Source organism: Sphaerodactylus townsendi, linkage group LG07 (genome assembly GCF_021028975.2).
Source record: "Sphaerodactylus townsendi isolate TG3544 linkage group LG07, MPM_Stown_v2.3, whole genome shotgun sequence".
Classification (NCBI taxonomy): Eukaryota; Metazoa; Chordata; class Lepidosauria; order Squamata; family Sphaerodactylidae; genus Sphaerodactylus; species Sphaerodactylus townsendi.
This window is the reverse complement of record NC_059431.1, coordinates 18,586,212-18,597,885: the sequence shown is the minus strand read 5'-3', so window position 1 is coordinate 18,597,885 and position 11,674 is coordinate 18,586,212. Positions and strand designations below refer to the sequence as shown.

The 11,674-nt window shown below is 44.2% G+C and overlaps 1 protein-coding gene across 1 annotated transcript in view; it reads left to right on the top strand.

The window, feature by feature from the left end:
- The first annotated feature begins 343 nt into the window (after positions 1 to 343).
- The window catches only part of ALPK2 (alpha kinase 2), a 77,600-nt gene continuing 66,269 nt past the window's right edge, over positions 344 to 11,674 (top strand). The window contains exon 1 of the mRNA XM_048504754.1: positions 344 to 399. The gene's annotated coding sequence lies outside the window, so the exon portion shown is untranslated. The remainder of the gene's footprint in view (positions 400 to 11,674) is intronic.

Sequence of the window (11,674 nt, the reverse complement as noted above, 5' to 3'; positions counted from 1 at the left end):
GCCACTGCTGCTCCCTCCAAGGCAGACGTACAATTAAAAACGGGCCTCGGAGTTAAAACCGCGTAGTTCGACTCAAATATATAATTGCCGTAGTGCCTGAATGCTTTCCCCCCCAATTAAAATAGAAGTGTGTGTTGTGGTCTGAAGCCAAGGCCCAAAACTTCCCATCGCGATGTCCGTGGAAAGAGGCACCTGCTACTGTGTGATGAAATAACTATCCTGAACCGATATACGATGAGCCTTAGCAAAACAACATTGGTATTTTCAGCCACACTTGCCACAAGTGGGAATTACAGACAACCCTCTTTTGTCAAAGAGACACACTTGCCAAAGAGGAACAAGTCATCTGTCTTTTCTCTGTCATGCCAGCCCTTCTACAAAAAGAATTCCACCGTGACCGTGAGTACATGCATATAAGCGTTTCAAGAAACTTGTTTGGTTTATTTCTTTAAGACAGCGTCAAAAAAATACAGATTTCTCTCTCTCTCTCTCTCTCTCTCTCTCTCTCTCTCTCTCTCTCTCTCTCTCATTTGTTTTCATATTTCTAGAGTACTTTGAACAGCATGATAAGCAAGCACTGCTATTAGTTATTTAAGACACACCAATGATAAATTGTACACATTTATCATTGCCAAGCTTTGCTAACTTCATGGTTTGGGGTAGTATTCTAAAATAACTTTGATGCCCCTTAGTTTTTACTTGAATTTAGATGAAGCCTGTAAGAAACAAATAATGCATCTGGCCTACCCTTGAAAGACAGCTATGATCTCTATTACCAATATTCCTAATGACCTTAAGGACTTACTATGTGGTTCCGCTACCTAATTAGATGAAATATCTGAGAAATGAACATATATCCTCGCTAATATGCACTTTCATGCCTAAAATATATGTAATACATACATACCCAAAAGGTGGACTATGGAGAGACTGCGCATGTTGAATATATCAGTTACTTGATGAACATTTAAAAATAGATTACGGCAGGATCAGCATGTGGCTGTGATCGGCTAGATTTAATTAGCTCCACTTTTTAATTAACTGTGACAGTGGCGGAATACTTTCTGTTAGGACCCATGAAGTGAGCAACCATTCTCCAAGTTTCTCAAAAGAGTTATGGAGGGATGAAAGCAGTGGTAATTATTTTGTGATTTATTTATTTTTGGTATTACGCTCCTGATGCATTTGGATTTCCCCCCCTCCCAGACCCAACATGGCCATCAACGGGCTGGTTTGTTAATTAAAAGTATGTGTACTTCTTATTCAGTCCACAATTATTGCCACTTGTCATGACTTAGGGAGGGGTTGAGGGAAAATCGCATTAGATACCAATCCTACAGAGCAATCATGGTTCGTAGAAAAAATACCATTGGCTTGGCTAAAGCTATACCCTTGTAATCTCATTGATTTCCAGGGGCTTAGAATAGTGCGACTCTGTTTATGATTATGGTCTAAGACATTACAGCGTTCCATTTCTATCTCCCACTAAGAGTTGAAGTATACCAGATGTGTAAGCAGACTCAAAACGTAGGCTTTTTAGAGCAGTTTTCTTGCTGGTTTTATTTTCATTTTATTTATTTATTTTAAAATATTTATACCCCGCCTTATACCAAAGTCTCTAGGTGGCTTACACAGGTCAAAACAATAAAATATTACAATAGAACATCATAAATAAAGGATGATAATTAAAACAAAACAATAAAATAGCATTAAATTAACCCCCCAACCATGGCGAAGATTGTTCCAGTGCCTGGAGCCAATCATGGAGAAAGCCCTCCTGCATGCCCTCCCCCCCGGTATCTCAGCAGGGGAAGGTACCACCAGGAGTGCCTCCCCCTGTGACCTCAGTGCCTAAGCAAGTACATACAGGCACAGGTGCTTCTTCAGGTAGGTGGAACCCAAGCCATTCAGGACTTTATACATCAATCTCTATACTTTGAATTGGACCAGGGAGTGAATTTGAAGCCAGTGCAGTTCCTTAAGGACCGGTGTGGTTTTTGTCTGGCCAGGTGTACCAGATAACAGCCTAACTGCCACATGCTGCATCACCTCCAACTACTGGATCATCTTCAAGGGAAGCTCCACACAGGGGGCATTACAATAGTCCAATCAAGTAGTTACCAGCGTATGTAACAGTGTGGCCAGGTCCTCTTTGTCCAAAAAGCAGGTGGAGCTGGTGAACCAGGCCCTCAGGGGCACCAATGTCACCTGAACTGCAAAGGACAGTGGTGAATCCAGAAGCACCCCCAGATCTTACACCCCCTAGATCTCAACCCCATCCAGAACTGGGTGCCCCATGATCTCGGGGACTCAGGAGCCAGGAACACAGAGAGCCTCCACCTTATCTGGATTCAGCCTCAGTTTGTTGGTTCTCATCCAGCCCATAACTCATCCAGCCCATAACTGGGTGCCCCATGATCTCGGGGACTCAGGAGCCAGGAACACAGAGAGCCTCCACCTTATCTGGATTCAGCCTCAGTTTGTTGGTTCTCATCCAGCCCATAACTTGCTTCCAGGCAATTGTCCAGCACACAGAGTGCCTGTCCTGACTCTGATGAAATGTAGACATAGAGCTGGGTATCATCCACATATCGATGACTCTCAATTGACTCCATATTCCCTGGTGACCTCATCCAGTGTTGAATAGCATAGGGGACACCACCAAGCCCTGGGGAACCCTAAGACTGTGAGCATGAGTCCCCCATGGAACCAATCCCAAAGGGTGCACAGTGCTCCCCAACCCTATTCCCTGGAGCCAGTTCAGCAAAATGCCATGGTCTGTGCTGGTATCAAAGGCCACTGAGATATCAAGGAGAATCAACAGGGTAGTATTCTTCCCGCCTCTATCCCAATAAAAGTCATCCGCTAGGGTGACCAAAACCATTTATGTGCTGTAACCATGCCTGAAAACAGATTGACAGGAGGGTCCAGAAAATGAGTTTCTTCCAAGTAAGCCTGAAGTGAAGTTGTTGACACGGTCTCTAAGACCTTGCCCAAAAATGGATTGTTGACCACCAAGGATCCAAAAAGAGGCCCCTTCAAAAGGGGGTGGACCACTGTCTCTTTCAGAAGTGCTGGTAGTACCCCCCCTCCATCAAAGAGGTGTTTACCCCCCTCCCCCGAAGAGGCCAGCCCTCCTCCACAGCTAACTTTTATCAGCCAGAATGGACAAGGGTCCAGGGGATTAGTAGTAGGCTACATCCCTGCAAGCAACTTGTCCACATTCTCGGACCTCAAAGACAGATCAGATGGTGCTCTGGATACCATGACAACAGGACTCTGTTCAGTGGTAGAGTCCAATCCCATGCAGATCTGAGCAACAGTATCCAGAAAGTGCCCAGCAAAATAATCACAGCAAAATCATCACAGCATATACCAGGAGGCACCTCAGCTGTAGAGGACAGCAAACTATTAACTACCCTAAGTAACTCTGCTAGATGGCTTGCAGTTGCAATGAGGGTGAAGAAATATATGTTCACCACCATCACCACCTAAAGGAATTGACACTTAAAATCTGGATGAGTAATATAATAGCTGTTCTGCTGCATCTCCAACTGCTGTGGCTGCTGCTAAGAAACAGACATTTTGGCAACCCATTTATCATAAGCACACTCCAAATGTGCAATGAATGGCTGGCAAGCAGGTGTGGACCCTAATTCCCAGTGTTGGAATTCCAGGGAAGACCTGGTATGCAGCAACCACTGGGAACTCTAATGGTTGCATGTTTCCGAACTGGCCCAGTGCCTGTGGGCAGTGGCGAAGCCACAAGGGGACAGGGGTGTGCCGTGCCTAATATTGGTAAGTCTAATATTGGCTTTAACCAGTGTTTGGTCAGATCTCTACCCCACACCACTCAAAAACATCTCACTGCCCCACTGATGTTTCTACTTCCCCCAGGGGGCGGTATCACCCACTGTGGGAATCCCTAGCCTAAAGCATCCCTGACAAGCGTTCATCCAGCCACTGTTTGAAGACTACTTGTAATGGCTTTTTTTTGCCTTTAATGGGTTTTTTTGCTATTATTTTAGTCGTGAGCCATCTCAAGAGGGTTTCTGAGAAAACGGCATAACATTTTCTAAATACATAAACGAAACATGCAAAGCATCCGTTCTCAGCATTAATATGGAAGTCAAAAGCAGCCAGATCTTGAGTAAAACAGCAACCCAAAACTTGGTAAGAAGAAGGAGGGGGTAGAAATATGCATGGTCTTTTGCTTTGTTTCCTGTGCTCCAGAATTCTGCCTTATCATCACCCCCTGCAGTTAGTCTGGCTATTATATAGCTGTGTTATCACAGCCCCTGCATTCCTCTTCAAAGGACAGTGGTTGCCAGGGTTACTGTTTATTATCCCCCTTGTTAAATATGATATTAGCCTTTCTCTTGCTCCAGCAACTGCCACCAAAGCGCACACAGATTGCTCTTCCTCTTCCAATGGTAGCATTTGGCTCCCTCAGCATCCCAACCCGGAATGTTTCCTGATTGGAAGGTTCCTTCAGTGCCAGACGTGGCAATTCTTACTGCCATGCATTCATTTGCATTAATTGTACCATCTGATCTTCTTGGTTTTGTGAACAGGAAGGAAGTAGGTTGACTAACTGGGAACCCAATTTAAGCAATTGCAGCAGTGACTCCTACATTGTAAATACAGGGATTCCTGAGCAGCTTTTATTTTCAAATGAAAAGCAATCACAGGGAGATGCAACTTTTAAATAGAGAATCACTGTAGGTGTGTGTGTGTGTTTATTCCTTTACCCTTTATGGACATTTTTCCCGCTCAAAGTTTTCCCCCAAAGTTGCTTTTATTTAAGGAGCTTTTAAGCCACCTTGAGTCTCCTTACAGGAGAGAAAGGTGGTATATAAATCCAAACTCCTACTCCTACTCCCCTCTTCTTCTTCTTCTTCTTCTTCTTTCAATACCAGCCTCCCCAAGATCCACTCCAGAGCCAGCATGGGTGTAGTGCCGTGGTGGCGAACCTTTGGCACTCCAGATGTTATGGACTACAATTCCCATCAGCCCCTGCCAGCATGGCCAATTGGCCAACCTGGCAGGGCCTGATGGGAATTGTAGTCCATAACATCTGAAGTGCCAAAGGTTCGCCACCACTGTGGTTAAGAGCAGGTGGATTCTAATCTGGAGAATCAGATTTGATTCCCCACTCCTCCACCTGAGTGGCGGAGGCTTATCTGGTGAACCAGATGTGTTTCCACACTCCTACATTTCTGCTGGGTGACCTTGGGCTAGTCACAGTTCTTTGGAACTCTCTCAGCCCCACCTACCTCACAAGGTGTCTGTTGTGGGGAGAGGAAGGGAAAGGAGTTTTTAAGCCACCTTGAGTCTCCTTACAGGAGAGAAAGGTGGGGTATAAATCCAAACTCCTCCTCCTCCTCCTCCTCCTCCTCCTCCTCCTCCTCCTCTTCTTCTTCTCCTTCTCCTCCTCCTCCTCCTTCTCCTTCTCCTTCTCCTTCTCCTTCTCCTTCTCCTTCTCCTTCTCCTCCTCCTCCTCCTCCTCCTCCTCCTCCTCCTCCTCCTCCCTAGGGTAACCATTTCCCTGCTTCTGATGCCCCTGCTTTGAGCCCCTGCCCCCTCCCCACTTTCAATAGGCCAGTGGGGCCGGGATAGGACAAAACATCACAGTCATGCTGACAGTAAGATGTCATTTCTGAGTTGAACCCTGAAATTACAACACACAGCTTTAGGATTCAGCAGAAACTCTACACTATTGTAATAGTTTTCCCATAGAGTTTCTGGTGAATTCTAGAGCAGCGTGATGTCATTTCCAGTGGAATTTGCAATTGGGATGATGGCACTCCCCATTCCCCACCCACCCCTAATTTCCTTCATGAAGAGGAAAATAAAACAATAAATATTACAAGATTAAAAACCAGAAATGAATACAACAAATTTCTCTCACAAGTAAAATCAACCATGTCTATGCAAAGGTAGTTGTACATTTAGAACACCACAGGTGAAAAAAGGGAACTTTGGAGGCAGTTTTGAATAGGAACACTGACTGAGGGGAAAGGGTTAATCATCTGCTGTTTCTCCTCTTCCTCTTCGGCTTAAAATTGCGGCCTCCTGCAGTTAGTTTTCATTTTTAAAAAAGTTTGTGGTTTCATTATACACATTTGCATGTAACATTACATGTACATCGCCCTTTCAAGACATTCTAGTTCTGCATGTCCCTATTTAAATTCTTCAGCAGAATACAATCCCATTCAGAAATGTACAATTTACCTCTCTGTTTCCTTATCTCCCAGGAGTCTATCTTTTCATTCTGCATGTCTCAATACATAATTCAGATATCATTTTGAAAGTATTCACCTTGCATCTTTTCACATTGCAATCCCCCCCCCCCGCTGTGATTGCTTTGTTGAGACTAGATAATGTCCAGACCTTATATCAGATCACTCCAGTCCCTGCCAAGTAATCTTATTCGTTCATTCTGGTGCCCCTTAAAGCTTTCTGTGTCCTCACCCCCGTTGTGCCAGATCTAGCTATGACAAGGTCCACTGCTTATTCACCAGCTGCAGACAGCACAAAGTCTTCAGGGGGCCCGAATGCCAGCGGATTGTCACAACTGGTGAGATTATGCAGGTGTCACGTCCCTGCTGATAAAAACATTAAAAACTGCCTTGCTACATCAGACCAAAGGTCTGTATCTCATTAAACCAGCATACGGAAGTGGCTATTTTTGTTTCTGCCCAGTCCCTGGTGAAACGGCTGAGAGAAATGTTTGGATTTGCAAGTGTCTGTCACAATTCAGGTACTAAGGGGTTAACTATGTGCATGCTAATTAGTTACTGAGGTCAGAGTTTCATGACCAGCTCATTGATTAACCAACACTGGCATTGCTTATGTGAGATAAGTCACATAGGTCAGAGGTTATAAAGTAAGAAGAAGAAGAGTCTGGATTTATATCCCCCCTTTCTCTCCTGAAGGAGACTCAAAGGGGCTGACAATCTCCTTGCCCTTCCCCCCTCACAACAAACACCCTTGCTACCTGGGATCCCCATCTCTCCCTGGTGGAGCCATTGATTACGTACGCTCTTTGTGTCAACAACATTCTCTTTGTGTTCCATCTTTTTGGGTATTGTAAACAATTTCTGTCCATTCACAAGCTTGTTCAGGAATGGATGGAGCTTTACGGAATGGGTGCCCTTTCATTCATTCATTCATTCATTCATTCATTCATTCATTCATTCATTCATTCATTCATTCATTCATTCATTCATTCATTCATTCATTCATTCATTCATTCATTCATTCATTCATTCATTCATTCATATTTATATACCGCCCTATCCCCGGAGGGCTCTGGGCGGTGTACAACACAAGAATTTCCCCACAAAATATAGCCAAAACCAAACCCCCCAAAACAGGTGGAGCAAATAAAACAAGTGAATCAATTACAAATAAATAGCACAGGCTCTACGAACTATAGCTATAAAAACATCAGATCCATTAAAACAGCAATTAATACAATAAAAAGCCAGTGGTTCTCAACCTTCCTAATGCCACGACCCTTTAATACAGTTCCTCATTTGTGGTGACCCTCAACCATAAAATTGGTGTCTTGATTCCTAAGACCATCAGAAATATGTGTCGCAACCCACAGGTTGAGAACCACTGTTATAAGCCATCTTGAATCTTCTCACAGGAGAGAAAGGTGGGGTAGAAATCCAAACTCCTCCTCCTCCTCCTCCTCCTCCTCCTCCTCTTCTTCTTCTTAGTTTTATAATGGCTTTCATTGGTCCATATTGGTTTATGGTACCGTCATTTATTTCTGTTCAGTTGGTTTTTTTATTGACTGCTGAATTTTTGGGCAGTTAGAAAGGGCTGAGGGGAGCGATCTGCAACTGGAAAATGGTGGACAGAATGCCGCCCCGTCCCGTGGCCTCAATCCAAATGGGGCTGTCCATGGCTGCCATTGTTAACATTAAAAACAACCAGCTCCTCCCATGTCGCATTCACTTTGGCCCTCAGTCACCCAGCCTCTCAGGAAAGATGCGCCATAAAACCCAGGAAGAGGCATTAGGGCCAAGTGTACAGCCTGACAAGAAATGAGCCATCGTGCTAGTTTAACCCTTTTTTGGAATATACAGCATTCCTCACACGGTTCCTGTAAAGAGCAAAATTGGTTTCATCCTCAAGGAAAGGAAGACACAGGACCCAACCTGCAGGTGCACCTGCTGAAGCCAATTAACCATATATAGCGTGAGATGATATCGGGTTAGGATAATAATGAAGGATGCAAAATGCAAATCACTTACTTCAAAAGGATTACATCAGCTAAAATATGTCTTTGCAGATAAAAGCGATTGGATGCTCAAATATTCATTGTTTCAAAGAGTTTTGGTCCTCAATGTTCATTTCCTTTGAAGAAAAGATCACAGAGAAAAATGTAGAAATGTTGATAGCTCCCTGAGCCATAATAGGGTGATTTACTTTCAGCCGACTGAAGGATCGCTGTCTCCCCTCCAATGCAAACTTCCCTGTTTTGGTTTGCCTACATGCATGCTCGTACTATGTGAATGAATGCTATCTTCTTCAAGCTCTGGTGATTGCTTGTCTAGAATTATCAGAAGACCCTCTTGTGTCTCTAGTTCCTTTAAAACAAAACAATTAGAAAAATCAGCTGGAAATCTTCAGTCACATTTATTTATTTATTTATATACAAAATGTAAACAAAATGTTTCTCCCACCTTTCAGCCCTCATGAGTTGCCAACTAACAATTTAAAACATATATGATAAAATAACATTTTTAAAACATTAAAATCAATCCCCTTCAAACATACATAATTGAAACTAATTGAAAATAGAGTTAAAATTCCATGCCAAGGAGAGAAACATGTCTTATTGATTGTTGTGGGTTTTCCAGGCTGTGTGGCTGTGGTCTGGTAGATCTTGTTAGGAACTTGTTGGGTCCGGCCATGAAAGCCTTCGACAGTACACCTTATTGAGACGTGTCTCTAACGCAGGCGAAACATTAAGAGCAAAAACTACCAGACCTCAGCCCCACATCAGATAGAGTTAAAATACATTTGTTCATTCTTTCATCAAGTCACAGCTGTACAAAGACATAAAATAGCAATGAAAACATTGGACAGGAAGGAGGATCCTTTAGGGAATGCCAAATGAAACAAAAAAAAAGTATTCACCCACTGTGGAAGATGGCAACAGAAGGTCCCGGGCAACAGAAGGGGAGAGAGTTCGAGAATTCTGGGGCCATGACTGAGAAGGCCCTCTTGTAAGTGATGAGCATATGACGAGGGACCTTTGAAAATTTCATCAGAATTCAGGCTGAAAGGATTCCTTCAGAGGAAAAAAATGAATCAAGGGACAGATATCAGAGGGTGTGCAATTCTCCTGTAAGGAGACTCAAGGTGGCTTAAAAGCTCCTTTCCCTTCCTCTCCCCACAACAGACACCTTGTGAGGCAGGTGGGGCTGAGAGAGTTCCAAAGAACTGTGACTAGCCCAAGGTCACCCAGCAGGAATGTAGGAGTGTGGAAACACGTCTGGTTCACCAGATAAGCCTCTGCCAGTCAGGTGGAGGAGTGGGGAAATCAAATCTGATTCTCCAGATTAGAATCCACCTGCTCTTAACCACTACACCCTGCTGGCTCTGGAGTGGATCTTGGGGAGGCTGGTATTGGAGAAGTGGAGGGATCTCAGCGGGGTACAATGCAATAACTCCATCCTCCAAGGCAGCCATTTTCTCCAGGGGAATTTATCTCTGTTGTCTAGCCCTCAATTGTTATTGTGAGAGATCTCCAAGCCCCACTTGGTTAGGGACAGTCATCTCCCGAGCTGTTCCATTATATTACCATTGTCATAGGAGCAGCAGTGGCGTAGTGGCTAAGAGCAGTGGCTAAGAGCAGGCGCACTCTGATCTGGAGGAACTGGGTTTGATTCCCAGCTCTACCGCTTGAGTTGTGGAGGCTTATCTGGGGAATTCAGATTAACCTTTACACTCTCACACACGCCAGCTGGGTGACCTTGGGCTAGTCACAGCTTCTCGGAGCTCTCTCAGCTCCACCCACCTCACAGGGTGTTTGTTGTGAGGGGGGAAGGGCAAGGAGATTGTAAGCCCCTTTGAGTCTCCTGCAGAAGAGAAAGGGGGGATATAAATCCAAACTCCTCCTCTTCTTCTTCCTCCTCCTCCTCCTCTTCTTCTTCTTCTTCTTCTTCTTCTTCTTCTTCTTCTTCTTCTTCTTCTTCTTCTTCTTCTTCTTCTTCTTCTTCATCCCTTTTTAAAAAACTGTTTCCTGAACAGCATTTTGAAATGCAAGGAACAGCACTGATTATCTTTTGTTTGCTGAAAAACAAGAAGGGGAGAAACCTCGTCTTTTGCAATCAGCTCTCATGTTACTTCACGCAAGGCAGAATAATTACAGATATGTGTTTCATTTACCTGGTTTGTTTCATTCCGATCTAGGAAAACGACTCTGGAGCGAATGTTAAATTGTTTAAGAAGGATGATCATTGGCTGAAAATAACAGGAGGGTTTATCGCTGCCAGTGTTGCGGCTCATTTGCATAATAGCTGTTATTATAAGTCTCTCAAGCAAAATGGACTAATCAGTACCTGAACACAAAGAGGGGGTTACTTTTCTTAATTGTTGCTGAGGTCGTCCTCTAATTCCTGAGCAACTCTCTCGTGCAGCATTTACAGTAAAATTTGTGTTTGCAAAATAACAGATTAGATCTAGCCAGCTTTTTCACTCAGACCTGTTCAATCTCCCTCCTCAGTACAACTTCAGTTCCATAGTCCTTTTCTCTATGGCATATGCACACCCCCACGATCCCAGTCAACGCCTCCTTTTTTTTCCACCAAAGAGATACCCTTCCTTTCTTTCTTCACCTCCTGAAAAGTTTGCTTGGATCCAACCTGGTGCATTAAAAAAAAACAGTGGGCAGAATAACCATCTCATTCGATATAAGGGTCAGGTCAACCTGAGATGGCTGCATCTCGTCGCACTTGAAAAAATGAGACTATATATATCTATATATCTATATATCTATATATCTATATATCTATATATGTAAACCACCTGCAGTGAATCCTTGCTCCCAAGGTGCTTATAAAGGTCGAATCCCCTCTACCATCTTACCCAGGTTTCAGAACACAAATTAACCAGGTTTGTGGAACGACCTCCCCATTGCTTGCATGGCAGAATCCGTTTCTGGCGCTCGTTCTTCCCCTTAATCCGCGTTCTGGCAGGACCTGGTTGCAAGTGGCATAGACCCCATTAACACGGTTCAGCGCTGATCCGAGGGGAGGGATGAGGGTTGAAACCCTGACTCATTTCCCGCCCTGTAGTGTGACGCAGAATTTGGGCAACCAATCAGCACTGCAATGCACATGCAGCCTTTCCTTGGTTTCATTTCTGCTTTTGCGATCGGCCAGCAGAAGGGGATGCAAACATTAAACAGTCAAATGCGTTCATGGTTTACACAGGTAACGATTAACTGTTTGCACAGTTAAACGGTTAAACGTTAAACTTTTACACGCTGGTTTTTTTGATCACACCCCTACAATGTACGTTTCCGCAGTGGGAAAAGGTCCCGCTCCATCAAGGGACACCAGCCAATCAGGGGAGACCGGCGAAGCGAGCTAGCCTGGTAGTGCGGATTGCTAAGAGTTCTGCAACTGGGTGTGTCTGCTGTGTGCGC